Source organism: Nerophis lumbriciformis, linkage group LG15 (assembly GCF_033978685.3).
Source record: "Nerophis lumbriciformis linkage group LG15, RoL_Nlum_v2.1, whole genome shotgun sequence".
Classification (NCBI taxonomy): Eukaryota; Metazoa; Chordata; class Actinopteri; order Syngnathiformes; family Syngnathidae; genus Nerophis; species Nerophis lumbriciformis.
Window position 1 is genome coordinate 17,884,836 of NC_084562.2, and position 18,726 is coordinate 17,903,561.

The 18,726-nt window shown below is 37.1% G+C and overlaps 1 protein-coding gene across 2 annotated transcripts in view; it reads left to right on the forward strand.

Annotated features, from left to right (window-relative positions):
• Positions 1 to 3,142: 3,142 nt before the first annotated feature.
• The window catches only part of dhodh (dihydroorotate dehydrogenase), a 63,923-nt gene continuing 48,339 nt past the window's right edge, over positions 3,143 to 18,726 (forward strand). For both annotated transcript variants that reach the window (XM_061974787.2, XM_061974789.2), the window contains exon 1: positions 3,143 to 3,201. The gene's annotated coding sequence lies outside the window, so the exon portion shown is untranslated. The remainder of the gene's footprint in view (positions 3,202 to 18,726) is intronic.

Here is an 18,726-nt window from a genome sequence, read left to right on the forward strand (position 1 = left end):
TTTTAATAGGATTTTTTTTTTTTAAATGTCATCGCTCAAAAAAATAATAAGGAATACAAATCCTTGTTGTTATGAATTATTGACAAGTTTAAGGCACCAAATACTTCACACCAAATATTCCACTTTGAAAATCTTTTTGGGGAAAATATTGCATCTTTTGTGGTTTTGCTATTTAACCCTTGTGTAATGTTCATATTGTTGTTACTCAGCCAGCGTTTGTGGGTCTAATGGACCCGTTGCGTTTTGTGGCTATTAATGCCTCACAATCAAACACTTTTATGTTGAAAATACTGAACAGATTATTATCCCAATAAACATCTGTTCAGATGCAACGGGTCCATCAGACCAAACGCTGGCTGAGTAACAACAATATGAACGTTGCACGGAAAATTTCTCTGCACAGGGATTCTTCTTTTGTGTTTCTGCACCTGCGGTTCCCACACAAGTTTGCAACATTGTTTGTCAACACTGTCTGCTCTCATTTTCTCACACATTTGACCCTCTGATGTTCTGTGTACCTACACTCTGTCCTCCTCCTGTCTAGGCCTGCTGTGTGTGTGTGTGTGTGTGTGTGTGTGTGTGTGTGTGTGTGTGTGTGTGTGTGTGTGTGTGTGTGTGTGTGTGTGTGTGCGTGTGTGTGTGTGTGTGTGTGTGTGTGTGTGGTACACAGAACTTCAATTTCCACACTTCTATTAGCCCCGGGTCCAGTGGACCCGGCCATCTTATATGTAATAGAAATGTGTGGGGGGGTGTATGGTGTGTGGTCATTAAATATGTTCTTGACAGAAAATGAGCCAAAGTCAAGGAGTCTCAGTTTGAAAAATTAATTAATTGTATCATTTTTCTTTTAATAAAAAATGAAAATGGGTCCCACAGACCCGAACACCCCTTGTGTTGTGTTGAAAAACAGGGTCAAAAAACAGGGTTGAAGTTAACTTGAAGTTAATCTAGAGATTTAAGCATTGAATGACAAAACATAAAAAATAAAAACAATGCATGATTTTTTTTGCAGTTTTTACAGCATTTGGAAAATATTCACAGTGCTTCACTTTTGCCACATTTTGTTATTTTACAGCTTTTTTTCTGAAATTAAATAAATACATTTTGGTCCTCAAAATTCAACACACAATTCCCCTTAACGACAAAGCGAAAAGTTTTAATTTTTATAATTTTTGCAAATGTATTAAAACTAAAAAATGAGTAGTCACAGCATTTGCTCAATACTTTGTTGATGCACCTTTGGCAGAAATTACAGCTTCAAGTATTTTTTAATACGATGCCACAAGCTTGGCACACCTATCTTTGGGCAGTTTGGCCCATTCCTCTTTGCAGCATCTCTCGAGCTTCATCAGGTTGGATAGGAAGCATTGTTTTCATCCAGGATGTATTGCATTCATAACAAAATGTGGAAAACGTAAAGCACTGTGAATACTTTCCGGATGCACTGTATATGATATTCTCGGGTGTTTCAAAGACGATGTCACAAATCCTTAAAAAAAACACCACCTGTGGAGTTTGTAAATCATTCCCGTCACAAAGCGGGAAGTGTTACTTGGAGCGTGACCCCAAGACGCAGAGAACAACATGCGAAATGCAGGTAAAGATGTTATTTAATATACCAAAAAAAGCCAGTGAAGTTGGAAAGTGCACATGAGTACACAGAAAGTTGAAACTAAAAATAAGAGCGCTGCACAGAACACAACAAAACTCAGCAACACAAGACAAAGTCCCAAGCAAGTTAGCGTACTATCCAATCAGACGGTATATGTACGTAATTGACTACTAATTCATTGAATTTCTACACTTGTCCGGGGTGTACCCCGCCTTCCGCCCGAATGCAGCTGAGATAGGCTCCAGCACCCCCCGCGACCCTGAAAGGGACAAGCGGTAGAAAATGGATGGATGGATGAAAAAAAAAAAGAGCTGCAAGCCAGACCACACTTTGGCCATTCTAATACTGTGCAGATATGATAATGTCAGAGGAAAAACTAAGTATTTACCACAGCAATAACAATACACTGCAGTTAAAGCGGTGCCAAAATTTGAGTTAACTAGATTAAAATGTGAAATGCCACTTATACCGACATCAGAATATATTCTCTGGAGTCATGAATTATGCAGCATTCATTTTCTTAATATTTACCAGCCTTGCCTTTTAATATCCTTGGCACAGGATCTCATTAATGATCATAGAACTACTTCATTATTTATCAAAATAAACTCTGTTATTTAAAAATCAAATTAAACTTTATTTATATGGCACTTTTCATACACAGGCAAGTGAGTTTGAGTTTTGAGTTTATTTTGGACACGCATGCATACAACATGACACATCACAATTTCCAGTTTCTTTATTCAACATGTTTGAAAAGGAGTAGGAAGAAGCAGAGCTTATTTAATCCTACCCCTTTTCCTTTAAATAGCAGTTGCTAACACTTTTGTTCGCTTCCTGTTCTCAGTTTATTAACAATACACTCCATAAGTGATAACATTAAAAATAAAAAATAAAATAATTAGTGAAGTAAGTTGTATTTCCTATGGTGAGATAAATAAGAGTATCTAGAAAATGAATGGATGGATGGAATAAATTCAGAATGTTTATCATGGTTCTTCTTCTTTGTACTTTGTAAACACTTTAAGTTTGAAGAGTTTCTTGAATTGGATCATATTCGTGCATTCTTTGCTTAATCCATTCCATAATTGATTTCCACATACTGATATACTGAAGGTTTTAAGTGTTGTGCGTGCGTACAAGTGTTTTGCCGTATTTTCCGGACTATAAGGCGCACTTAAAATCCTTTTTTTTAATCATAAAAGTCAGCTCTGAGTCAAAACCACACCCAGACTTCTTATAGACTGTGTTGGTTTAAAATCTTGTAATTTTGGTAAATGTTTCTCCTTCTGGTCTTCAGGGCCTATAACTAAAACCTCTGTTTTGTCCTGGTTGAGTTGTAGAAAATTCACTGCCATCTATGACTTGATGTTTACAATGCAGTTAAAAAGTTTATCCATTGGTCTTGTGTCATTTACACAACACCAATGGGTACACTAATAATGACCTAATAATACAATATGAATCTACTTGACATTATTGCTTATTGTGTGGGCAGGACTTGAACCTGTCCAGCCTGCAGAGGGACCGACACACAGTCCATACGTCAACAATGGACAAGACGGTGGCAGCAGCAGACAGAGTTGGAGGTGAGGACGTGCTTACACGAGCAGGCCATAGATTATGGCAAGACAAATAGATTAGCAGGGGAGCAGTCTAATATTAGGATTCAAAGGATGATTATGAGCTGAGTTATGTAATGATGAATGATTCATAATGGACTTTGAGAAGACGTCTAATGAGGTAGGGAGGGGATCTACGGCCGGGGTGTCCAAAGTGCGGTCGGGGGCGCGCCCCCGTAACATTCGAAAAATACTACTTTTGAAAAAACAGGTGGAATGTAACATTGTACATGGTAATTGGGATTTGTTAGATATTGTATATATTATATAAAAATGTAATCTAATATATCAGTATATATTATATACGGCATATATAATATGTAAATATTACATATATGTTATATGTAATAAAACATATGTTTTATGTTTGGGGCGGTATGGCGTAGTGCAGGGGTCGGCAACCCAAAATGTTGAAAGAGCCTTATTGGACCAAAAATACAAAAACAAACCTGTCTGGAGCCGCAAAAAATTAAAAGCCATATTACATACAGATAGTGTGTCATGAGATATAAATTGAATTAATATGACTTAAAGGAAACTAAATGAGCTCAAATATAGCTACAAATGAGGCATAATTATGCAATATGTACATATAGCTAGCCTAAATAGCATGTTAGCATCGATTAGCTCGCAGTCATGCAGTGACCAAATATGTCTGATTAGCACTCCACACAAGTCAATAACATCAACAAAACTCACCTTTGTGGACTCATGCACAACATTAAAAGTTTGGTGGACAACATGAGACAGAAAAAGAAGTGGCATAAAACACGTCCTAGAAAGTCGCAGAAAGATATACATGTAAACAAACTAAGGTGAGTTCAAGGACTGCAAAAATTAGTAGGACAAAACGGCGCTCGCCAAATACTCGAATCAGTGAAACATGTTTAATATAAACAGTGTGCTTTATAACAATTAGGGAGGTTTGTGTCATGTTTGTCCTCCTACAGAAACCATATTAAAACAAAAAATATATTTTTTTCCCCTCAACTTTTTCCATTTTTCATACATTTTTGAAAAAACTCCAGAAAGCCACTAGGGCGGCGCTAAAGAGCCGCATGCGGCTCTAGAGCCGTGGGTTGCCGACCCCTGGCGTAGTGGGTAAAGCGGCCGTGCCAGAAACCTGAGGGTTGCAGGTTCGCTACCCGCCTCTTGACATCCAAAATCGCTGCCGTTGTGTCCTTGGGCAGGACACTTCACCCTTGCCACCGGTGCCGCTCACACTGGTGAATGAATGATGAATGAATGATAGGTGGTGGTCGGAGAGGCCATAAGCGGAAACTAGCAGCCTCGCTTCCGTCAGTCTACTACCCTAGGGCAGCTGTGGCTACAAATGTAGTTTACCACCACCAGGTGTGAATGAATGATGGGTTCCCACTTCTCTGTGAGCGCTTTGAGTATCTAACAATAGAGAAGCGCGATATAAAATCTAATCCATTATTATTATTATTATATTTTATATTGCTTCTATGGTACATTTTCAGTCTATGTTATACCTGCATTACATTTTCCATCCTTTGTAACTGAGATACTGTGTGGAACAATTTCCCTTGTGGATCAATAAAGTTTCTCTAAGTCTAACAAGAAAAAAATGCAATGTTGATTCTATAAAGCTGCAGGCAGTTTTTTCTTTTTAAGTTTTCATTGTTAGAATATACTAATGAATCAAAATCAATGTTGTTACCAATTATTGATCGATTCAAGGATCCAATTACTAAACATCAAATATAAACATGATTTTCTTTGACAAAAAGGGCATAAACAAAAAACATTTTTTATTTTACTTTTTATCGATAGATACACCCGAAGTTATCTAGACCAGTGATTTTCAAACTGTGGTACGGGTACCACTAGTGGTACGCGGGCTCCATCTAGTGGTATGCTAAAGAATCACTTAATTTAATATTCACAGTGTTACTGTTAAAACTGTGTGTAATGTTACAGAGGCCAAAGTATTAAATATACCTGTTAAATAAAATCTCTGCCTTGTTTTTATTGAATAATTAGACCTACTATGCTACTGTATTTTGATGTTGGTCAATATGGTGGTACTTGGAGAGCCAAGTGTTTTCTGAGGTTGTATTTGGTGAAAAGAGTTTGAAAACCACTGATCGAGACATTTAAACATTGAATACAATTATTTATATATATATACTGTATATATATATATATATATATATATATATATATATATATATATATATATATATATATATATATATATATATATTAGAGATGCGCGGTTTGCGGGCACAACCGCGGAGTCCGCGGATTATCCGCGGATCGGGCGGATGAAATTAAAAAAAATTAGATTTTATCCGCGGGTCAGGTCGGGTCGGGTGGTTGAAATAAAAAAAAATTAGATTTTAAATAGATTCAGGCGGGTGGCAGTTAAACCAATTCGGAAATATATATACATAGTTAAATGTTGTTACCCACATACGAAAAACGAGCAGGCACCTGCAGCATATGCCACAACAGAAGAAAAAAAAAAAAGAGATGGACACTTTTACTGAGCGGAGAAGGGACGCCTCGCCGGGGTCCGGGACCGAGGCCCCTTCCCCCGAGAGGGCCCCACCGGGAGCCGTAGCTGAGGCGATCCGCGAGAAGGGCCCGACGCACGTCCAGGGTCACCACCGCGCCCACCGCACCGACGCCCCGCCTCGTCCGCCTTCGCCGCGGCCGGCGTCACACGCAGCAGGTAAGCAGCTTACCTGCCCGCCACCCCCGTGGCCGGGGGCTCGTAACAGGGGTCACTCCGCGCGCTCCGCCCGCGCAGCTTACCTGCCCGCCACCCCTGTTGCCGGGGGCGCGTAACAGGGGTCACTCCGCGCGCAGTGCGCTCACGAAAGGGGTGGGGCTCTCCCTGGTTGATATAGACAGCAGCTAGGACGGTGGCCATGGAAGTTGGAACCCGCTAAGGAGTGTGTAACAACCCACCTGCCGAATCAACTAGCCCTGAAAATGGATGGCGCTTGCGCGTCGGGCCCATATACCCGGCCGTCGCCGGCAGCGAGACGCGCTTGGAGGCGCGCTCAGCGCGGCTCCCATATGATTGCGCACTGGTGTGCGTCTGGGTCGTGACAGCGTGGCACGCGAATGTCTGTGCTGCATTGGATCAGTCTCCTTTCTTTAACAGGCAAAAGCTTTATAACCTCACTAATGCCTTGCATCGTCTATATTAGATATATAACAACGGGCGGGTGCGGGCGGATGCGGTTCTGATCAAATGTTAGATCGGGTGGATTGCGGATGGTTGACGACTTTCTGATGCGGTTGCGGATGAAATAATTGCCTATCCGCGCATCTCTAATATATATATATATATATATATATATATATATATATATATATATATATATACAGTATATATATATAGTATTTTCCTTCCTTCTTTCCACGCTTGAGTTATTAAAATTGACAAAAGTTGAAAAAACACAGAAAAGGCACAAACGCTGAAGCGCTGAGAAGTGACTTGTAGTGTGCCGCAAGTGACGTGGAGGACTCTGCTAGACCAATAACATCAAAAAAGACAAACATTAATCTTTCCTTTACTTTTCAAGCAACATACTCCAACCACAGGAGTGTTGCCATGGATCATGGAGGGAACTCAAGGATGAGTGTGTGTGTGTGTGTGTGTGTGTGTGTGTGTGTGTGTGTGTGTGTGTGTGTGTGTGTGTGTGTGTGTGTGTGTGTGTGTGTGTGTGTGTGTGTGTGTGTGTGTGTGTGTGTGTGTGTGTGTGTGTGGAGATGAAGGGCTGTTAAATCTGATCTGACCAGTGCTGACTGCAGCATTGTGGTCGCATCCTTCCATCAGCTGTCTTGTGTGTGTGTGTGTGTGTGTGTGTGTGTGTGTGTGTGTGTGTGTGTGTGTGTGTGTGTGTGTGTGTGTGTGTGTGTGTGTGTGTGTGTGTGTGTGTGTGTGTGTTTGCGTCTACGCGTATGTGTGTGTGTTATATAACTCTATGATAAATCTTCCTTTGGGATCTGACTGTGGAAACTGAGCCTCTTATGTTTGTCAGGTGTGTCTGACAGCAGATCTTCATCTTACACATCAATCAGCTCAGTGGATGTTGACATGAACAGACAATCTATGGACTCAAATGAGTTAACTATTGATCAGTTAATGATCAGTTTATTGGATAAGGAGCCATATTTGGTGAATATTTTTTTGATATGTGTGAAACAATTGTTATACTATTTGAATCGAAGCTAAATCTACTTAGATGCATGTTTTAAGGGTCAAGTGGGACACAATTAAATTAATAAATTAATCTTTATTTTACTCATATTTAATACTTAAATGGGTCAATAATTAATTGACATTTGAATTAAATAAATTAAAGTGTGATATCAAATGTGTCATTAATTTATTGTAAAAATTATATATAATTATTTCAACATGTTATACATTATTTACCTAATTATTTAAATTCAAATAATTATTTCACAATTTAATTATATATTTTACAATTTGTATTTAATTATTTCATGATTAATTAATTATTTCATGAGACCTGCAAACAGTAGAGATATTTTTTTCTTTTTTTTAATCAATACATGCTTGTTATATGGACAATTTTTAAGTTGATGTGCATTTATTAGGGAAAACACTAAGGTATTTGCTTATTTCAACGATTTTCTGTATTGAGGCTATGAAATGTGTTTTATCCAAATATTCAAATAATAGATCAAACTAATCAAAACTCGATCACTAAACCACTCGATAGCTGCAGCCTTGTTTCCAAAGTCCCAGGCTTCAGACAAAAGCAATTTGTGTTAGCCCCGCCCACTGACTTTGATGCGTGAGTTTGACACATAACATAAATTCATGAAGCTGCCACACATTGTCATGGAAAAAATAAATAGCCAATTAATTAAATAACCAGCTAATTAATTGAATCATTAAATAATAACATTTAAAAAAAAAAAAAAATTTAAATAATTTTTTTATTTTTATTAATCAGTCCCAACAAAATAATACACAATATTACAACAATAATACAATTCCAATTCCAAAACCAAACCCGGCCCAGCAACATTCAGAATAGCAATCAACAGAGCAATTGAGAAGACACACAAACATGACATAAAACAATCCAAAAGTATTCAAACAAAAATGAATAATATCCACAACAATATCAATATTAATAAGCATTCCAACATTAGAAATCCCTCATTTACCTTATCATCACAGCCATTTATAAAAAATACAATAAAAACATTTAAAAAATGAACAACAGTGTCACAGTGGCTTACACTTGCATCACATCTCATAAGCTTGACAACACATTGTGTCCAATATTTTCCACAAAGATAAAAAAAAAGTCATATTTTAGGTTCATTTAATAATTAAAACAAATTTGAATAATGGATCCCATATTCCAATATATGAGTCATTATTATCTAAACTAAATGCCGTTTTTTTCTACTGACATCATCTCCATAGCTTGTGTATACCAGTCAGTATGAGTAATAATAACATTTTAAAATAAATGATGTCATTATGAAATATTTTTGAGGTAATTGATTAAGTACAGTATTGGAATAAATGATTAAATAGTTCAATAAATTGTACATTAAGTTAATTGATAACACATCTAATACAACACATTTATTTACTTCATTCTCATTTTGGTTTTTGACAGTATCCAAGGCAGAAGCGTATTCGAATGAATCCACTAACAAACATGTGGGCATCATTCAACGTACTGTGTCATGCACTTCAGTCAATTAATTATTCTGGCACTCATGTGTTGACAAAAAAAAAAAAAAAAATGCCACCCCACTTCAATTTAAAAACAGCATAAATCCATTATTATTTCATACTTACTATTGTTCTCTTAGTAATTTAACTTTATCAAGTTTTTTTCGGATCAATATCGGTATCGGCCAATACTCAAGGCTCCAATATCGGTATTAAATCGGACTTTAAAAAAGTTGTATTAGGACACAACGATCATTGTTATTTGCGCTAATTATTCTTATTATTTTATTTATTTATTTATTTTTTGTCCTGTCCAGCTTCTCAGGCAAATCATATAGTTGATGTAGATGCCCATCAGATTTACTTTACAAAAGAGAAGTGTAGGATACTTCTCTTGTTGCCTTATTTGTATTTGACTTTATTAAATGTATTTATATTATCATTTGGTGCAGCCGGGCCGGAGCAGGAGGGGACAGAAAGAGAAAAAAGGAAGACAGAGGGGGAAATTGTGGGGACAAGAGGGGGATTAGACAGAGAGACAAAAACAACAACAACAACAACAACAACAATAGAGCAACATCAGAAAATACAACATGTACAAATATGATGGTAAAAGTAATAGCAAATAAGCAGTTAGCGAAAATAAAAAATACAGAAATGACAATGAGCATTATTACACTACAGATGGATCAATACAAATACCAATAGAAATAGCGCTATTGATAATGAACAATAGCAATACTTTACCTTTATTATCAACAATACAGTTGTTCGAATGCAACAATACATATACGTAGTGATAACTTGAGATACGAAAGAATGCAGAAAAATGGAGGGGGAGAAAGAGAAGCAACCTACATTAACCTTGTAGATTGTTATAGTAGCAATAGGTTAAGCTTTGCCTGTGTGCCATGTGTTATACCCAGTTTACCCTAGGGCAGTGTTTTTCAACCTTTTTTGAGCCAAGGCACATTTTTAGTGTTGAAAAAATGCGGAGGCACACCACCAGCAGAAATTGTTAAAAAACGAAACTCAGTTGACAGTAAAAAGTTGTCCAATTGTCGGATATGAATTCAAACCATAACCATAACCAAGCATGCATCACTATAGCACTTGTCTCAAAGTAGGTGTACTGTCACGACCTGTCACATCCCGCGGTGAATTATTTTGAGTTTTTGGGTGTTTTCCTGTGTGTGGTGTTTTAGTTCTTGTCTTGCGCTCCTATTTTGGTGTTGATTGTCATGTCGTGTACGGATGTACTTTGTGGACGCCATCTGCTCCACACGCTGTAAGTCTTTGCTGTCGTCCAGCATTCAGTTTTTGTTTACTTTGTAGCCAGTTCAGTTTTAGTTTCGTTCTGCATAGCTTTCCCTAAGCTTCAATGCCTTTTCTTAGGGGCACTCACCTTTTGTTTATTTTTGGTGTAAGCATTAGACACCTTTTTACCTGCACGCTGCCTCCCGCTGTTTCCGACATCTACAAAGCAATTAGCTACCGGCTGCCACCTACTGATATGGAAGAGTATTACACGGTCACTCCGCCGAGCTCTAGACAGCACCGACACTCAACAACGACACATAATTTGCAGACTATAATTACTGGTTTGCAAAAAATATTTTTAACCCAAATAGGTGAAATTTGATCATCTCCCACGGCACACCAGACTGTGTCTCACGGCACACTAGTGTGCCACGGCACAGTGGTTGAAAAACACTGCCCTAGGGCAACAACGTTAATATATGTTTGATGAAACGTAATTATGTGCATGAGTGTACGTATGCATATGTACTTGTATATGTACAGAATGTGTATATGTGTTTGTACAGTGAATGTATATGTACAGAATGTGTACATGTGTTTGTACAGTGAGTGTATATGTACAGTATGTTAATGTGTATGTTTGTATATTGAATGTGCATGTAGATGTACAAACTTTAAGTATGTAAATATGTACTGTATTTGTGTATGTATGTGGGAGCGCAGGTACCTATGTATGTATGTGAGCATATGTGAATTTGTATGTACAATATATTCAATATATTTGCGCTAATTAAAGGAACTTTGCTACAGTATTAACATTTTTTGTGTTTCACCCTTAAAATCACTGTTTGGCCCACGGCCCTTCGACTTTATTTTTGGTGGGAGGCAAAATGTTTGGGAACCCCTGGGCTATAGGCTACTAAGAGCTAGCAACTACACAACAGCTAAGCACACAATAGCTCACAAGCTAGAAAAGCGTAACAAAATGTCCTTAATTGAGCACTACTTCTGTCTAAAACAGCGCGTTTGTCAATATAAAGAAGTATCAAATTATTACAGTTGCATATTACTTACGCAGAAGCGTACTAGAAAGAATCCAGTAACAAATGTGTCCCCATCATTTAACTTATGGCATCATGAGCATATTTTAATGAATTAGTGGGGTCTCTTGGGGTCAGCAGAATACAACAACCACTGTTAAAAAGATCTATACAAAGTTGTAACTATAATTAAGATGTTTACACGCGTTCACTTTCATGCAATCTTCGGTTTAGCATGGGGTGAAGGCCTTTTTGGAGTCGTATGTGTGCGGGCTATGTCCCTGATGCTGACCAATTAAACATCTTGACAGTTTAATAGCAGAAATGATGGTAATGTTCCATGACTTAGTTCCTAGCTCAGGGCCCCACCGACCATCAAGCAGCTTACAATAGAACCGGAGGCCTCGCTGACGGTACAAGCAGGCCTGCCCGGTACAAGCAACTCTCCCCGTGTCCTGACCTAGATCTCTGACAGTAAACAGCTGCTTCCTAAAGCGACGTCGTGCTGCCATCAGCAGAACGGCCAGAAGAGATAATCGTCAGATTGGACCTTAGCTGAGCCTCTTGACGCAGCTCAGTGCCCTGCGGTTTGTTTAGGCCATCCTCAAAACTGCTGCTATTGTTTTAGTTTTTTATATATTGTCCTACATGAAAGCTTGCAGTAAACAAATGACTGGCAGAGTGTGCATCTGTTGGATTAAGGAGGCACTAGACTTTTTATTTTTTGTTTTAAACCAGAGGTGTCCAAACCAAGGCCCGCGGTCCACCGAGGTCCTCAGATTGGCCCGCGAGACGTCATGAGTTTAGGAATCTTGCATGAGATTTTAAAAGTCTGACAATTTTCATGCTACTTTTTGTCGCCATCTAGTGGACAACGTGAGTTTTTCCGTTCAGTTATGCTCTGAGTAGAGATCAAGCGCAGCATTTACTTGTACGACCTGGTACAAAATAAATACATAAATATAAAAAATATCCAACCAACACAAAATGTCAACAGACACGGTCACTGAACTATGTGGACATTATAAAAAAAAAAAATGTCTGTTCAACATTAAAAAAATCTGATTAAATCCTTTACAAAGCTGATGGGAAAAATGCAAAACACTCTCCACATTTATCCATGTTTGGCGCATTTTAGCTGCTTGATATTTCTGATTGATTACAAAACTGGAAGGAGGTTGTCACGGAAGTAAACAAGGTAGAAGTCGAACTTTCACATACTCTTAATATCCAGTTGTATTAATTATTAATGATATATCTTATATATAATAATATGTTCACATATATATCTATTATATATTAATATGTTCACATATATATATATATAGGCATGTGTATTAATATACATACATATATAATATATATATATAAATATATATATACATATATATATATATATATATACATATATATATATATATATATATATATATATATATATATATATATATATATATATATATATATATAGTTAGTTAGTTAGTTTACATGCTGTTGGCCCTCGACCAAGTTGCTACCCCCAAGTCAAAAGGTTTGGACACTCCTGAATTAAATTCATCAAAATGTGTAATGTACAAAAAAAACACTGAATTATTAGTTATAATTTAAATTCTCATTGATCTAAAGTTTGGTTGGGTCATCAAGTTTAGTTTAACTCTCGAAACATTTAGTTTATCTCCAATTGTTGACTTCTGAGCATTGGACTTTAAAAGAAGGTTAAGTTCAGTTCATGCGAGTAAGTAAAACAATTGATCATGAATGTGCGCACGTGTTTTGATAGGACAGCAGTGCGGCAAAATCCTCTAAGCAGTTCAAACGCGAATCATCTTAAATCGATTTAGATTATCCCTTTGAATGTCAAGTGTTGGTAAAGAGTAGGATTATGACTTCCAAGTATGTCTGTTACCTTTGCAAGGATGACATCTTTTTCATGGTACCGACGTCATCCCTCGCCACATTGTGCTTCTTCCATCACACAGATTATTTTTAAGATTATGCATATTTTGGCCTGTATCAAGTCTTGAATGAAGTCTTATTTAGGTCGTATATGTATTACAGTTAGGGACGGTTACTAAATCCTGTACTTTTTTAACACCGACCGATTCACATAAAATCTAACAGTACTTGGGTTGCGCGTAACACCAACTCAGCCAACTTTTCGCACTTCAGCACTTGGGGATCACTCCAGCAGCACTAAGAGCGGACTCAGATAAACTACCTCTACTGTATGTAATGTTGCAATTTTCAATGCCAACAAAGAAATGTACTCAAAAAGCACACACGTAAGTGCGCCAGCTTGCTGCTAAAATACATTGGCTTTGCTATTGACATGATACTGATTAGCATATGCAATTTTACATGGCGATTTCAACACTTCCAAACCACAACTAAAGTGCACATTACAGTCAAACAGCTGGTGTGTAACAGGTACAATACTTACAGTATTGACACTTTTTAGGCCGCAACAAAACAAACACACCATAACTACCATTTCGAGTCGTGGACCTGCAACTGTAATTGCAACTTAGTGTCATACTTGCAAATGATAATTAGACATATCATCCATTCAGCAACATTATTTTATGATTTTATAGCTGCTAGAGGACTAAAGGGGCTGAATAAAATGAATTCAATTTATCCGTTTTAGTGGCCATTAGTATATATTTTTTTATGACGTTCGTTGTTTTCACCTAGAATATATATTATTGAAGCAGGAGTTAAAAATGAAGTGTATCAAAAAGTTGCTCTGCCAAAAGTTGGTCAACTTCTTTGTCGTAGTGAAGATTGCGTCATGATTAGCCGCTGTGTTGTTAGCATTGTCACCCTTTCCTGACGGAACTCTCCTGAAGGAATCAATAAAGTACTATCTATCTATCTATCTATCTATCTATCTATCTATCTATCTATCTATCTATCTATCTATCTATCCATCTTAACCCGGAAATGGAAGTCCCGCTCGGTGAATGTCTTTATTGATCGCCACAATATAATAATAGAAAATAAGACAAATACCGCACTGTGATACATGTAAGACATAAATAAGAGGTAATTTACAACTTAGGCCAAACATGTAGAATATGCTAAATAAAACAAACAAAAAAAAAGCTTCAGCCCTGACTTATACGGTCCATGTACCTTCCGATCTTTCTATTTCCAATTCTGAAACGCAAAATCAAAAAATTAAATTAGGGCCGTTTTTCGATTTTAAAACAAACAAAAAGGGGGTTGGTTTTCATTAAAATTTGCCATACAATTGGATTTTGTGCTGTTTTCCTTTTAGGGATTTACATTTTTCCAGATAAACACAAAAATCGAAGAAAATGTTAATCCAAAATGCAAAAATGCGTGGTTATCTGTGTGATGACAAATTGAACTGGAAGCTGTATTTTAGCTTTTTCTTTGCGTTTAGCATGTTTTTAGCACACAGGTAACATCTTTGTTCAGCAGGAGTCCTATTGTTGTTTTAAAAAAGTGTCATTACATAGTTGTCCAACTTTTGTTTCAGAAATGAAAATGGAAAAAATGGTCCGAAATGTGTTTTTTGATTTGCATTCAAGAATTTCAAATAGAATGAACGGAATGTACACGGACCTTATACGTTTAGCTACATCAGTTTTATTTTTTTTGTTTAATCTTATTTTGTAGGAACATGCTGATCAAAATGAGTCATGCATTCATATGCAATACAACATGTTTTCATTGGTCGATGACATATACAATGAAGCTAAAACTATAACAGAACATTTGCTTCATTTTCTTCCATGCAAAATCTAGCTGTGATCTGTCCTCCATTAAAATAAAAATGTATTATTCATACACAGGTTTGTAAATAGTACATTAAGCGATGTAGTTTAAAGAAAAGATGCGAGCAAACACACGTTGATTAGCGTGATTGTGTTCAAATCCATCACACCTATCTAAATCAGTGTAGCGTTTTGGTATTAAATGAGTAAAACAAACTAATTAAACGCGCGTCCGGCAGATGGCTATCACTCAAAGGCCTAATTTACCGCCAACCACTGCTGCCGCTGTTGCTGCGGCGGATTAGCAGCCATGATTTTAGATTAGATTATAGTTGGGCCCCCGTGAAAATGCAGAGGAAGCAAGAAGATTATAGCCAATGAGGTAACTGAAATGACCATTGTTACATTTATGGAAGCCATGACACATTTTTTCGACAGATGGGAGCACTTTAGGGAGCGTTGTATTGTACTTCTGTCTTTCAATAGTTCTTATCTAGAGGAAGGTAAACAAAAACATTTAGGAATGAGCTGATCAGAGTTTGATGTATTCAAAATATACAAACGTCAGTTAGTTCAATTTTGTTTCACTTACACATCGTTAGGAAACAACAGTGCTAAAAATGTTTAAAGAATGTATTACAAAACCCAAAACCAGTGAAGTTGGCACGTAAATAAAAACAGAATACAATGATTTGCAAATCCTTTTCAACTTATATTCAATTGAATAGACTGCAAAGACAAGATATTTAATGTTCCAACTGAGAAACTTAATTTTATTTTTGCAAATAATCATTAACTTAGAATTTAATGGCAGCAACACATTGCAAAAAAGTTGTCACTGGGGCATTTTTAACACTGTGTTACATGGCCTTTCCTTTTAACAGCACTCAGTAAGCGTTTGGGAACTGAGGAGACACATTTTTGAAGCTTTTCAGGTGGAATTATTTCCAATTCTTGCTTGATGTACAGCTTAAGTTGTTCAACAGTCCGGGGTCTCCATTGTCGTATTTTACGCTTCATAATGCGCCACACATTGTTCGTGAATTGAGGTCCGACTGCAGGGGTGTCCAAATTACGGCTCGTGGGCCAAGTGCGGCCCGCCGACATCTTCAATTTGGCCTGCGAGATGTTATGAGTTTAATAAGGAATTTTAGCAACAGGGAGATTGCATTCATTCTAATAATTATGATTCTGCTATTATGTTATGTTGTTATGTTATGTTATTTTCATTTATTATGCGCCCCCCCCCTTATGTCGGCATCTATCGGACTATGTGACTAATTAAGGTCAATGACCTGTAATTATGGTCTGTATGCGCAGCAAAGGACCCAATGCAAACAACCTTCCATAGTCATTGTGCAAAAAAAATAAAATAAGAAAAATCCAACCAACACAAACTGTCAACAGACATGGTCACACATGACACAACCTGCTCACTGGACTTTGTGGACATTATAAAATTTAATTGATGACCACTTGAGTTTTAAGGAGCACATTCAGTATGTTGTAAAAAAACTGAAACTTTTACTGGGATTTTATTATAGAAACAAGTCTTGCTTTTCTTTTACTGTGAAGCAGAAATTGGTGGAAACAACCTTTTTACCTGTTATTGACTATGGAGATGTGTTTTACATGAATGCTACTGCTGGTTGTCTCCTCAAGCTGGATAGTGTGTACCACGGGGCACTGAGATTCATCACCAACTTACTCACCATTGTGTGTTATACTCAATGGTTAACTGGACATCTTTATGTGCTCGACGCCTCAATCATTGGTATGTTTTCATCTACAAAACCATTCTGGGTATCACTCCATCTTATCTGTCTTGTCTTTTAACAAAGAAACAAGGAAGTCACAATCTTCGTTCAATGAATGTTCTGCAATTTGTCATCCCCAAAGTAAGAACTGAACTGGGCAAGAAAGCATTTAGGTTTTCAGCACCGAAGGCTTGGAATAACCTACAATCGAACATTAAACTTCAAACCCTAGTTACGTTGAATGAGTTTAAAGCTTCTGTGAAAGGACTACAGTCTACCTTGTCTGTATGCACATGTGTCATGTGAGCAAGTTTTAATGTTATAAATGTGATGTTTTATGTATTTGTTTACTGTTTTTAATGTAACCTTGCTGCTGCCCTCTTGGCCAGGTCTCCCTTGGAAAAGAGATCTTTGATCTCAATGGGATTTTACCTGGTTAAATAAAGGCTAATAATAATAATAAATAAAAAACGCCCATGCAGCATAAAAAAATTCTAAATGACACCCATTTAAATCCATTACAAAGCATGATGGGAAACATGCAAAACACTCTCCACACTTATCCATGTTGGGCACATTTTAGGTGCTTGATATTTCTGATTGATTACAAAACTTTAAGGAGGTCGTCACGGAAGTAAACAAGGTAGAAGTCGAACTTTCACATACTCTTAATATAAAATTATACATATAATTATACATCCACTATATTAATGTAATATGCACATATATATGTATAAATATATATATATATATATATATATATATATATATATATATATATATATATATATATATATATATATATATATGTATATGTGTGTGTATATATAGTTACTTTACATGCATTTGACTTTCGACCCTCGACCAAATTTGTTTAGCCCACGTCAAAATATTTGGACACCCTTGTTCTACAGTATATAGTTTATAGCAGCTGCAGTGTTTTCCACACGTTCTTAATAATGAGCGCCCACTCGGCTTCAATGGTGCGTTAATACCCATCCACCTGCCTCCCCTCTCCTCCCCTTTACCCTCTGGCTCATCTACTGACTGCTGACACAGCCATTACTCACCAGTTTAAAGCAGCTCTTTGGCTGGGCAGCTCAGCCGGTTTGCGAAGGTTTGTGGGGAGGGGTGGAGTGCAAAGGGTCAGGCCAATGGGCATCTGGGATTACCACCGACCGGCCCACCATCTGCCATACATATAATAATAATCAGGGTGAGGAAATCAATTGCCTGTATAAATATCACAGATATTAGACTACAGTCAGTTAGGGAGTATGTTATGTTATACTCTCATTTACGTTCGATCAATCGACTCATTACCAAACATCACTGATTAAACAGTTGTTGGAATTAGGAAATACAAAGGCTGGCTTTTCCATCTGCACTGTAGTCACTGTTTGTTTTAGACATGCTTAATAAGTTATATTAAAGCCCCACATAACAACTTACAGTTTTGGTTGATTTTGGAGGCGCCAGTGGACCAAAGCAACAGTGTTTTGCCAGAATATTGGCACAAATATTAGGTCTCTAATGGCTATGCTGATGTTAAATAGCAGACAGTATCAAGAAATTATCTTGGATTGCACTACTAACATGGATGTATCTGGGCGGATGCAGGTCCGACGCAACGAAAGACCGGCAGTTTTTTTTCCGAAGGAACTTAGGAAGTATTAGTCCTACAAAAAATACATTTACAACACAGCTAAATTGTCAAATGTTAATTTAAAATTTTTTGATATCATTACTAGTTCTTTTATTTTTTATCTGGCCGGTAACTCATCCATTAATTAATTAACTCATCGGAAAAAAAAATATTAGACATATCATCTATTCAGCAACATCATTTTATAATTGTATAGCTGCTAGAGGACTAAAGGGGCTAAATAAAATGAATTCAATGTATCCGTTTTGGTGTCCTTTAGTACTTTTTTTTAATGACGTCCGTTGTTTTCACCTAGAATACATAGTACAGGCCAAAAGTT